The following is an 11,403-nucleotide window of genomic DNA, read 5'->3' on the forward strand; positions in this document are numbered from 1 at the left end:
TAGAGTCCAAGCAGACAGCAGTGTGTGCACATGGGCAAGAGGGCAGCCCGAGCAAGCCCACACTTCTGACAGATCCTCTCCACTGTGGGTCCAGGGTGGCCACGGGGCTGCTGGCAGAGGCCAGGGAGAGGGAGGGGGAGGGCTGACGCAATGCTGACATGGCAGGAAAGCCTGGCAGCTGTGCGAGATGGACGTGGGGAGGAGGCAGGAAGGGGATGGGGTGCCTTCTGCACGCTCTGGCTTCTTCTTGACCACAAAGCATCTACTGCTTCCTGGGGTGCAGAGATGCCCCCAGGGCAGGTCCAGGGCTCCACGAGGAGATGGAGGGGCCACCGCAGCCCTGCTTCTACCACTCTACCACTCATGTTCCCGTGTTCCCGGGTGAGGTGTCTCCACCCTGTCCTACATCCCGCAGAACATCAGCATCCTGTGACCAGACAAGCGCCGAAGTTCAGCCCACACGGCTGGCCGAGGCGGCTGAGCAAGAACAGAAGAGCAGAGACCAGGATAGCGTCTCAGCACGCAGGGAGGCCAGAGAGAAAGGATAACAGGAGGCAGGATGGAGAGTGGAGGTGGCTGAGCCAGACGCAGGGGCCCGGCGAACAGGTGCATGTCCCAGGTTCTGCATCGCTACTGCATGTCCCGGGTTCTCTCCTTCTTCCTTCTGAATTCCCATCAGGAAGTGAAAGCGATGTGAGACCTACTTGGTATTCTGGGCCACTGCCCAGTGCCCGTTCACACGTGCTTGTAGGAAACCCGTTTGTTCTTGTTCACAACGTGCTTCAAAGCCTCCCCGGGGCCTGAGCGGAAAGGGCCTGGAGGAGCTCAGAAAACAGCTCTGCACAGGCGGCCAACACGACAGGACACGGACAGCTGCCCTTTGTCACCTGCAGAGGTGCGGCCCTGGGCCGGAGCCATCGTCCTCCAGCCCAATGTCAGTCACATCTGGTCACACACAGGTCCTCATTCGGCAGCCACTTCCTTTCCCCGACGATTCTGCAGGTGTCACTAGCCCCGTTCCAGAGAAGGACTAGCAGGGACCCCCAAGAAGTGCTACCTAGAGCATGATGACACGGGATCGCCCCGGCGGTCTCAGACAGGTGGTCGGTGGGCTGACCAGGGCTACAGACATGTGTGTGGCTGAGAGGGGTCAGCTGAGAAGTTTGTGTTTAAACATTTATTTATTTGTTTATTTTGAAAGAGCTACAGAGAGAGAGAGAGCGATCTTCCAGCTGCTGGTACACTCACCAGGTGGCTGCAGTAGTGAGAGCTAGACCAGGCTGGAACAAGGAACCAGGAGCTTCTTCCAAGTTTTTCACATGTACGGCAGCAGTTCAAGCATTTGAACCATCCTCTGCTGCTTTCCCAGGCCATTAGCAGGGGGCTGGATCAGAACTGGAGCAGCCAGGACATGAACTAACACCCATATGTCATGTCGGTGATGCAGGCAGTAGCTTTCCCTGGCAGGTCACGGCCAAGAATTTTAAAGCCTGTTGGCGGGTTTGGCGAAAGGATTTGTTGCACTTATGACAAGTCTCACAGTTACTGTCAGCTTGCACCTGATATCCTAGACCTCGCCCTGGGGCCATGGATGGCAGCTAGCCATCCAGATCTGGGACAGCAGGAGCCACCACAGCCCACTCCAGGGCGCTCTTTTACCAAGCAGCATGAGAACAAGAAATCCAGCACAGCCCCTTTGTGGGCAGGCGGGGAGGGGAGAAGGGCTAAGGGCAAGAGCCTCAGGATGGCCCCTTTTGGGGGTGTTGGGGGTGCTAAAGGCAAGGCAGCCCCAGCAAGGTCTTAGTCAAATGCAACAGAAAGAAAACACGCATTTCCCACAAACTCTGCCAAGCCCCTCAGAGTGGGGTCGGTGAAGAGGTTTTGAAAAACAGCATGACAGTGCTGTGAAATGCTATCTGCAAAACAGAAAAGCCATCTCGTTCACCAAAGAGAAGGTCCACGGGATCCAAGAGGACGTGACAGTCGTCGCCTGAGAATATTTTGTGAGAACGGGAGAGGGCGTGGGCTTGTTGCTGCTGAAGGGTCAGGCTCCAGGCTCCAAAATATTTTCTCACAAGAGGAGGCTTTTTTTTTTTTTTTTTTTTTTTTGCAGACTCCACCGAATGCTCATTTCTGCCAGCGCATCTGTTCTCACTTCATTCACTGAGCTTTCGAAAAGAATTTCATAGGACGAACCCCCCCATCCTCCACTCAGAAAGCAAAAAGTCTTACGTGGCAAGAACAGAGCCAGCAAGAATGTTACACTTGGAGCTCGTTTTCTCAAGCCAACCCGAGCTGCCTAGCCGCATGCCTTGGGGAGGCCACAGGCTCTCCAGGGACCGCGGCAGGTGAGGGCAGGGCCTTCGAAGCCCAGCTCTGGCATGATGCTGGTATAACCTGGGATATACCTAATCCATCCTACCATGGTTTCTTCTTATTATTAAGACAGTGGTGAGAAAAAAGCTGTAGGCAGAACGCCAGCTTTATCAAGACAGGAGGCTGGTGGATCTTCTGGGGGATGCCAATCGATCAAATCAAATTCTCAGCGCAAACCACTCACTGCATGCGCTTACCCAGGGTGGCTGTGTGCTCCTAGCCTGCGGTGACTGTGTTCATTCAGACCCCAGTGAAATGTCAGCTGTTTTTACGTGTCCACAGCTACCCTGACCCGTGCTGCCTGCCCCAGAGCACAGTGTCCGGGCACCACGGCTCCTCTTCACTTGCACAGCCCACACCTCAGGTACAGCAGTTGTCAACTGACTGACCCCCAAACTGGCTCCAGGAACAGGCAGTCAGGAACACACAAAATGGTCGCTTGCATCTCAATGGCCAGCACTTTGCTGCCAGCACCCTCCTTTTGCTTCCAAAATTGGTAATGGGGTCTCCTGCCAGCATGCAAATGATTTACTTTGGACTTTCTCTGGTGTTAACCCTGCGTCGTCCAACCCCCCCTTGAGGGAGGTGCTAGCCCTAAGCTGGCTAGGGACAAGAAGGGCTTGCAACACAGCATCCCAGAGGAGCTGGCAGACAGAACACCCTGTTGCCAAGGGGCTTTGCAGGCACAGCACGTGTGCACAGACACACCCATCCCATGGATGTGTGTTTAACCTGAGTTTCCATCTCCTGCACTCTTCCCACTCCACCCATCACAGCCCACTGGTGGCCTCCCCACCTTGTGACACTTGGCTGGGACAGGGCGCAGGGCTTCCCCATGAAGCAAGGGCTGCTGCAGACTGAGGACACCGAAGCTCAAGCGTCACATGACACAGGGGATGGACAGTGTGGGCCACCAAGCCATGCTGCGCCCCCATGCTGTCGGGCTGCCCTCATAGCAGAGGACTGCTCAGAGCAGCAGCCCCTTGGGGCGCCAGCCTCCTTCCCGGCTTTGCTTCTCCCCTGCCCCTCCATGAAGTGGGGGACCAGACATGGCAGTGTCCCCATGGCTGCCTCCATGGCACGGGGCTCCGGGTCTCCCCCTTGAGGACACAGTCCCCTGCGTGTGCCAAGAACTCCCAAATCAGCATTCACGGTGCATCGCTCTGCCTTGTGCAACGCCATTATCTCCCAAGGACACGGGCTCTGTTGTCACGGCAACCGGAGTCCTTCCACCAACTCTATTTAATAATTTCTCAACCGCGGAGCTGGGCCGGCAAGGGGCAGGGGTGAGAAGCTCTGGGTCCTAATACCTGCGGGACCTGGCAACAGAAGGGTGCCACTCGAGGCCTCGGTTTATGCACCTACGACACAGGGGTATCCAAAACAAGTGGATTTTCTGCAGCCCTGGAAAACCTGAAACATGGCTTCCGGGGGCCAGTAAGTCAAGGATGTGGTGCCTGAGCTGCTGGAGGTAATCCGGGGATTTAAGTGAAATTCTAAATCCTAGGACACACATGAGTCTGATTTGGCTGACGACCTCTCCAACTCCAGGACAATGTACCATCTCCAACTCCAGGACCGGAGGCAGTAGCGAGTGTATTTACCTGTGGCAGCATAACCTCATTCTTCCCATTTTACAGATGTACCAACTGAGGCTCAGAGAAGGCAGGGGACTTGCCTGTGGTGACCCAGCCCAAGGGGCAAATCCCTTTCTTCCTGTGAATCTTGTGCAACCTGACTAGGAAGGGCAAGGCTTGACAACAACCCATCCTCCACCCAGACAGCCCACCTGTGTGTTACCCCGGCTCTTACTGAAGGAGCCACATTAAAAGGGACAAAGAGCTTATTGAGAGTCCCCAGCACATGTGCAATGCAGGGCTTATGGCTTTGACCGTGAGCACCTCTCCAAGGCCAGCCACTATGCCTCCTTCGTGCTACTGTGGAGCCTGGCACCCAGTAAGGTACTCCACCTGGTTGCTGCCCTCACCCAGCCCTGGAAATGACCTGTCCGGGCCTCCCAGAATAGCCCACTAAGTGGCCACCACAAAGTTGGAGCCTGGTCCAAAGGGCTGCTTGACCCTGAGCAGGGGAGGGGCCGGCGAGGGGAAACCTCAGCCATGTGGCTCCTCTCAGGCTCCCAGGTTGGGAAGGGGGCGGCTATGTTCCAGTCTGGATCCCTGGCACTACTTCTGAGCATGTTGCTGGCAGCCTAGCAGGGCACAGCAGCACTCCTCCCGGGCCAGCGACTTGGTGAGTCCTCACAGGATAATTAACAGCGCAGCACCTGCTGTGCCATTGGTGCATTCCCTATCAGGGTCTTTATCCCCACCCCACTGGTCTCTGGGAAATGGAGGAGGAGAGCTCGCCTGGGCGCAGCCTGGGGTCCTGCTCCTTGGCCCAGATGTTTGACTTCTGGGACAGAAAAAACAAAGCCCAAGAGGCCGAGGAACCTGCCCACAGTTCTTCACGGGGCTGGGCCCGGACAGGGTGTCATTTCCCATTTTCCTTTTGGGGCTGCAAACTCAGGTCCCCGTGGCTCTGCCCCAGCTGAGGGAGTCCCCAGTGCAGCCTTGGGTGCAGCCTGAGCCTCGATTTCCTTACTGAGGGTCCCCGTCAGCGTTTCTGAGGGGTCAGCTCAGCACTGGTCACAGGCAGAGCTGGGGGCGGCCAGACTGGACTGTGCTGCATCCACAGCCTGCTGAGTAAGAAGCTGCACCTGGACCCCATGTCCGTGATTTGCTCCTGCTTCCCTGGCCAAGAGCCCAGTCATTATTGTAAATCCTGGATGGCTCTCTGACTGACACCCCTGCCAACTCCAGGGCCTGTGGACCAACGTCTCCCAGGGAACTCCTGGAAAACCGGGGGCTTGTGGCTTTGTGGTTTTGGGTCTGTGTTGCTCTCCCTCCGTCTTGGCTCTTACACAAGCTGGAGACACGACAGGCTGGGCTGGGGGTGAGGGTCAAGGAGACACCACTTCACTTCTGAAAGAGCAGAACAGGATGAAGGAAGGACACGGGGTCCAGCCTTGGGGAGACCTGGGCTGTGCACCCCGCTGGCCAACAGGGGTGAGGAGCTGCGGCACACCTCAGCAGCAGCCCGAGACAGTGCTGAGGTGGCCCATACACTAAGGCCCGGGAGGGATCCCGGCTGTATCATGCACCGGAGACACATGGCATACCCTCAGGTGTCTGGCCACCCCCTGGGTCCTGATGGGAATCTTCCAGAAGGTGTGGGATATGTCAGTCTTTACAAGGTAACCATCCAAAGACAGGGCAGTGAGTGACAGTCTAGCGGGTTGCAGCCAGCACTCCCCGCTCCCACCCCCTCAGGGTCTCCTCTTTCTGTAGGTCGCTGTGCCCTCCTGGGTGCCAAGGCCGCAGCCCCTTCTGTGCACTCTCATAGTGGCCCCGCCGTTTGTTTTCAGCCAGACTCACACACGTGTGCCTGAGAGCCATCACCGCACTTCTCCACACAGGGAGAACAAACACACTCACATGCTTTGCCCTCCAGTCCCAAGGGAACAATCCTGAACTGGGGCACTCCCTGGTGGCAGTGGAGCTGACAGTGTGCAGGCCCTCAAGGCTCAGACGCTGGGCACGGTCAAGGAAACATCAGGCCCTGGCCGGAGCTCAGCTGAGGCAAGCCCAAGGCCCACAGCCATGCCCTCCGCCCAGCATCTGCCTGCCGTGCGCTCTACCTCCGCCAGACGCGGGCTGCTCCGGCTCCAGCTCCGGCTCTGGCGGCTCCACTCCGCCAAATCGTATCCGGACTTCTTAAGTGATTCTCATCAGCTGGGAAACCAGAAGACAGAAATGGGAATTCACAACCTGCTAAGCCTCAGTTTCTCCATCTGAAAGTTGGGATGAATGACGGTTACAGCCACACTAGCAATACTGCTGCTTTGCCTCACAGCTCCCACTTGACTGTTGCAGGCTTCACCAGAGGAAACGCTCTATGACATTCTACCTAAGCATTAAGACAGAGGGGTCTGACCCAGGCCAAGGTCATCCTGACTTGGGAATCCTTCTCCAGGATCTCACAAGGGCCGCTTCTGAAGCCTGTCGCACGAGCAGCTGCACAGGCATTTTTACTGCTCACGTGGCAGGGAGCACCGAGATCACACCAAGACACAGCTGACACAACCCAGACTCCCAATGTCTCCACTCACCTCTCCCCGCACCAAACCGCCTATCCAACAGCAAGGGCACAAAAGCAACCTGCTGTCCATGCCTTCCAGGGCATCTCTGACCTTGGACTGTCCGTCAGTCAACTCGAGAGCTGGCAGCAAGCACTGATCTTTGCAGACACTGGGCAGCCGACAGGTGGGCAGGGCTTCAGGTCACTGTCCAGGACAGCCACTAACTCCCGCACTGCCCGGCCTAGTCTGGGGGGGGACAGGGGGACCTCCCAGTCTCCCCACCCCTGGTATCCTAACAGGGTCTGTTTCACTAAGCTGCACATCTTTGGCTTGCAGAGTGCCACAGCCAATCGTTCCGCAAGACCTGGCCTCCTTGTAATTTCCAATTTGTGAGGAATGTAAAAATAGAAGGTCATTCGCTGCAGGCAGCTTGCATGGAATCGGATGCCACTCTCAGCGTCATGTCAGATCGCAGTAAACGGAACTGACGGATTCCTCAGGCTGGCATCCACGGCTCCCAATGCAGCAAGACAGTGGTGAGCAGTTGGGGGATGCCGGAACATTAGGGCAAGGTGGCCAGGGGTCTGGCATCAACAGCAGCTTTAACTGAATGGAATGCCCAGGTCACAGGCATGTGGGAACAGGCTGGGCACCTCTGTCCCATCCCAAGTTGGACAGCTGTGGGGACCATGGCACAGCCCATTTCTTATACCACTCAGCTCCCCCAGTCAGCAAGCAGTAGCCAGACTGCTGTCTCCAGAGCTGGGGTCAAGCTCAAGTGATGGAACCTGGGGAGGGCAGGGGAGTAAGGTCATAGTCACAGCCAAGTGCACCATGGCAGCGTGCAGGACTAAAGCCCAAAGTGTGGCTGGGCTTGGGTTTGAGCAGCAAGTGCCATGACTGCCCTCCTCCCCTTCCTCTTCTTCCTCTCTCCTCTCCCCTAAGGATAATAATTATTCCAGGTACCTCTCAGGGGCTTGTGAAAATTTAGTGCAATGACATCTGGTCAACCCATGGCTGATGTCTACCAGCCTTCCAGCTAGCATCCCTGAAACAACGCTGGGCGGGTGCTTCCCTTTTGCGCTAATGTCTGATAATGTCTGAATGTGAGGCCTGTGCTGGAATCTCACAGCTTGTTTTCACACCTGTGACCGTGCCAAGCCGCTCCCACCTCTGCCACTAGCTGCCTTCCCCTGCCTCCATGGCTTCTAGCCACAGCCAGATCACTGGATGGAGGAAGGTGTTCCATGGCCAACCCCGGTCCCCCACTCTCACACTGAGCCACACTTCCTGGGAGGTCTCCCAGCCCCTCTCCCTTCACCTTCCTTGTCGCACCCATGCAAGGGGTATGCCACACCACAGAGTGGTGCATGGGACCCAAGAGCACCAACTGGGATGGGGTGGAGGCTCCTTCACACCTGGGGCCAATTCAAGGTCGTTTCCCAGGCAGCGGGGTCTGTGCCCTGCCCACCACTCCGCAGGCACAAAAACTGGGGCGGCTCCCACATAGGACAGGCAGTTCTGCTGACATGTGTGTCAGTGCCTGCTGGGGAGCGATGTGACAGGGGTAGAAGGGGGGTTTGGTATCAGGGCAGGGGCTGCTTGGTATGAAGGGGAAGTGAGGCATACCTGCAGCCAGTCCACGGGAACCGGCGTGGGCTCCCACTTGCTCACGGGTGGAGGCAATGGGCAAGGCTACAGCTGCTGAGGTAGATGACACTGCCCGCATTCCCCATAAGCGAGAGAAAGGGAACAAAGACGTCTCCCAGTGGCACGTGACCTGGGCCACGTCTTGTCTCAGGCATCGAGATGGCAGCCAAGCCTCGGAACAGCATCTTTACAGGACGGCAGGTAGCCACCTGGCACTGGGGGCATGTCACTTAATGTGGCCCCTGGCATATGTTATGCCAGCAGGGCAGCGGTACAGCCCGTGCCCGCATGGGAGAAAAACCCAAGGGCACGGCTGTCAACCCTGAAATCCTGGTCTTGGTGCCACTAACCATCTCCTCCCTTCACAGATGTGAAAAGCAAGGCCCGGAGACGTGCCATGGATGGAGCTGGCTCGGTTATCACAAGGCAGGGCTCAAAATCCACCCCTTCCTCCTCCAGCGACGTGACCTTGGGCAAGTCATTCTGTCTCTGCCCATCTTCCTTCTTCCGAAGTGGGGATTAGAATCCTAGCAGCTGCACAGGACAGCCGCAGGGATTAGAAGCCTGGCACAGTGGGAGACGCCACTACCACTCCAACCCCTCCAGTGGAAATGCAGACTCCATCCTCAAGGTCACCCAGCTCCCGGTCCAAAGCCAACCCTCAGCCAGAGCTCAGGCATCCCTGGTCGTGGATGCCAACAAGGCCCCGAGAACAGGTCGACATGACAGGTGGGAGTATATGTCCTCACAAGCTTTATTCTACAGTTCTTACGTGCTGGGCTGTGTGTAAACAAATGCACAACAGCTCATGTCCCAGGGTCTCCAGGCACGTGAAACCTGGGGTGCCAGGAAAGGTAGGCTCTCAGCTCAGGGTCACACAATCTTGCCTCATCTCTACCCTTAACACCACTTAGTTTTCAGACCCCGGGTGCCCCTTTCAGCCTCATCCATGTTCCCCAGGGGACCCCACTTCTCAGCCAACCTGGTTTCCTGGTGTATGGGACCCCACATCAAGCAGAACCCTGCTTTCCCTCCCTCTGTGGTTCCCAGGGAACCCTTCTGCCCAGATGCTGCACATGACATGCTGGGTCTCGCTGTCTGGCAGCCAAGGACTGGCCACTGGGCCAGCACTCAGCTGGAGAGAACGCTGCCTTTGTCTGCTGTGGGCCTCAAGATTTATTTCCGAGGCCATTTTGCCCTCCTGCTCCGGGGAGAGTCCTCCCACTCCCCCTGGGATTCACACATCCAATGGCAAGTTCTCGTCCCTTGCCTTTGCCTGGGGTGGGGGTGGGGGGACTCTGAGGTGGCTGAACCCTTCCCAGAAAGAATGCTTCTAGAGAGAGGGAGCCAGCCTGGGGTCCCCACTCACCCATGTTTTGTAACTTGGGGGACACTTTCCAACTGGCTTATAAACACATTGCTCCTGGGGTCCCAGAGATGGGGTCCAGGCAATAACCAGCACCTGACACCTCACCCTGCACACCTCGACAAATACCCACCCATGTGCAGCACAGAAACAAAAGATTGATCCCAAATCCCATGCCAGGTGATAGGATCTGCTTTTGGGGTGTCACCAAAGATCGTTTTATACACCCCCACTGCTCCCTCCTCTCCTGCTTAAGGATGAGCTTGGGGAGGGTGGGAGGAGCAGGTGTTCCAGCCACATCACCAGCAAGAAACCTGCTGTTATGTTGGCTTCTGGTTGTTTTTTGTTTGTTTCAATCCCATTTTCTCCTTGGGGTTCATCTACTGGGGGAGGGAATTAGCACAGAGCCTCAGTGGCACTAGTCTGGGCTCCTTGCCTTAAGACCCAAGCAAGCACACCACAGGACATCTGCAGGCGCCACTGGTGGGAATCCGCGGCGCACACAAGGGGACCACGCAACTGTCGCTGCTCAGGGCAGGCAGGCAAAGTTGTCCCTTTTTCTCCTGCCAGGAACGAAAGGCAAAACAGGGAAGGTGGCTCTTCACTTTCCGGGGTCAGGTAACTGACACAGCCCTCCAGCCCACATGCAGGGAGCTGTGCAACCCACAGCTCCCAAGAGAAAGTAGGGCGGACGCTGCGCGCTTGTGTGCTCAGCCCGGGTCCCGGATTCTTGGAGCTTAAGCTTGTCCCAGAATGGAAAGAAACCGTCCTATTCCCTGGGCGTCCTCAGCCCGGCAAAAGCCTGTCCAAAATTAAATGAAGCTCAGCCAGCTTTAAACCTGGGAAACACGGTCTCTCAAACGCGGTTCACACATTCAGTCCCTGCGCCCGCCAGCCACCGGAACCGGCACGGCACATCGACCTCGACGGCTGTAGCGGCATTCGCGCCTGCTCGGCGGTCCGAGGCGCACCGCCATCAGGCAGAGGCAAGGGGGCCTCTCGCCCCTCTTGTGGAGGGGCCCTCTTGCGTATCCCTGGGGGCCACTGGGGCGCATGTCGGAGTCACAGTAGTGTTCTAGGCGCTTCCTCTTGGCCCCAGGCGAGGGAACACGGGAAGGGGTTGGAATCTCAGGGTGTCCGCCCCCCACCCGCCCGGCCCGCAGCGGTCGCTCGGGACTCCAGCACGTCCCGCTCGGGCCGTCCCGGTTTCGACGCCTTGCGCCCCGACGCCTGCCGCCCATTCCTACCTGCGGCCCGGGTTGCGCGGGGAGCGCCTCGGCCGCTCTGGTGCGCTCGGGGCGCGGGGCCGCTCCGGGCTCTGGCCGCGCCGCGCTGCCCGCTCCTCAGCTCCTGGGCTCGGCGAAGCTCGCCCGCAACCTCGCCGCTCGCTCGCGCTTCCGAGGGCGGGAGGAGGACGCGGGCCCGCGCGGGCGGGGGGCGCGGCGGGGCGGGGCCGGCGCCGGGAGCCCGCCCCGCCGGAGGAGGGGCCCTGTCCGCACCACCGCCCCGCGCCCGCCAGCTGCTCGAAGCTTCCCAGCCAGCAGCCGGGTCCCTCGGGCGTCGGCCCCCTTCCTCCTCTCTTCCCTTCCCTCTTCTCTCCTTTCTCTTTCTCCCTGGCTTCTCCCTTCGCCTCCCACTTGCCTTCTCCCTCCCCTCCTCTCTTCCCTCCTTCTCTCTTCTCCCTCCCCCTTCCTCTTCCCAGTCTCCCACCCGCCACCTTCCCCTCCTCTCCCCCCCCTCCTCCATCTGCTGCTCCTTCTCCTCCATCTTTCTTCTTTTCCCCTTTTCCTGCAGGGTCTGGGCCCGGCCTCCTAGATCGCCCCCTGGGCGTTTCTCTTGTCTGCCTGGGGTCACCTTTTGCTTCTGTGCCTGC

General features: G+C 58.1%; 1 protein-coding gene across 2 annotated transcripts in view; it reads right to left on the bottom strand.

The window, feature by feature from the left end:
* Nucleotides 1-10,916, bottom strand: part of SLC6A1 (solute carrier family 6 member 1) — a 147,541-nt gene extending 136,625 nt beyond the window's left edge. For both annotated transcript variants that reach the window (XM_058678513.1, XM_058678512.1), the window contains exon 1: nucleotides 10,778-10,916. The gene's annotated coding sequence lies outside the window, so the exon portion shown is untranslated. The remainder of the gene's footprint in view (nucleotides 1-10,777) is intronic.
* Nucleotides 10,917-11,403: the final 487 nt, after the last annotated feature.

Source organism: Ochotona princeps, chromosome 21 (genome assembly GCF_030435755.1).
Source record: "Ochotona princeps isolate mOchPri1 chromosome 21, mOchPri1.hap1, whole genome shotgun sequence".
Classification (NCBI taxonomy): domain Eukaryota; kingdom Metazoa; phylum Chordata; class Mammalia; order Lagomorpha; family Ochotonidae; genus Ochotona; species Ochotona princeps.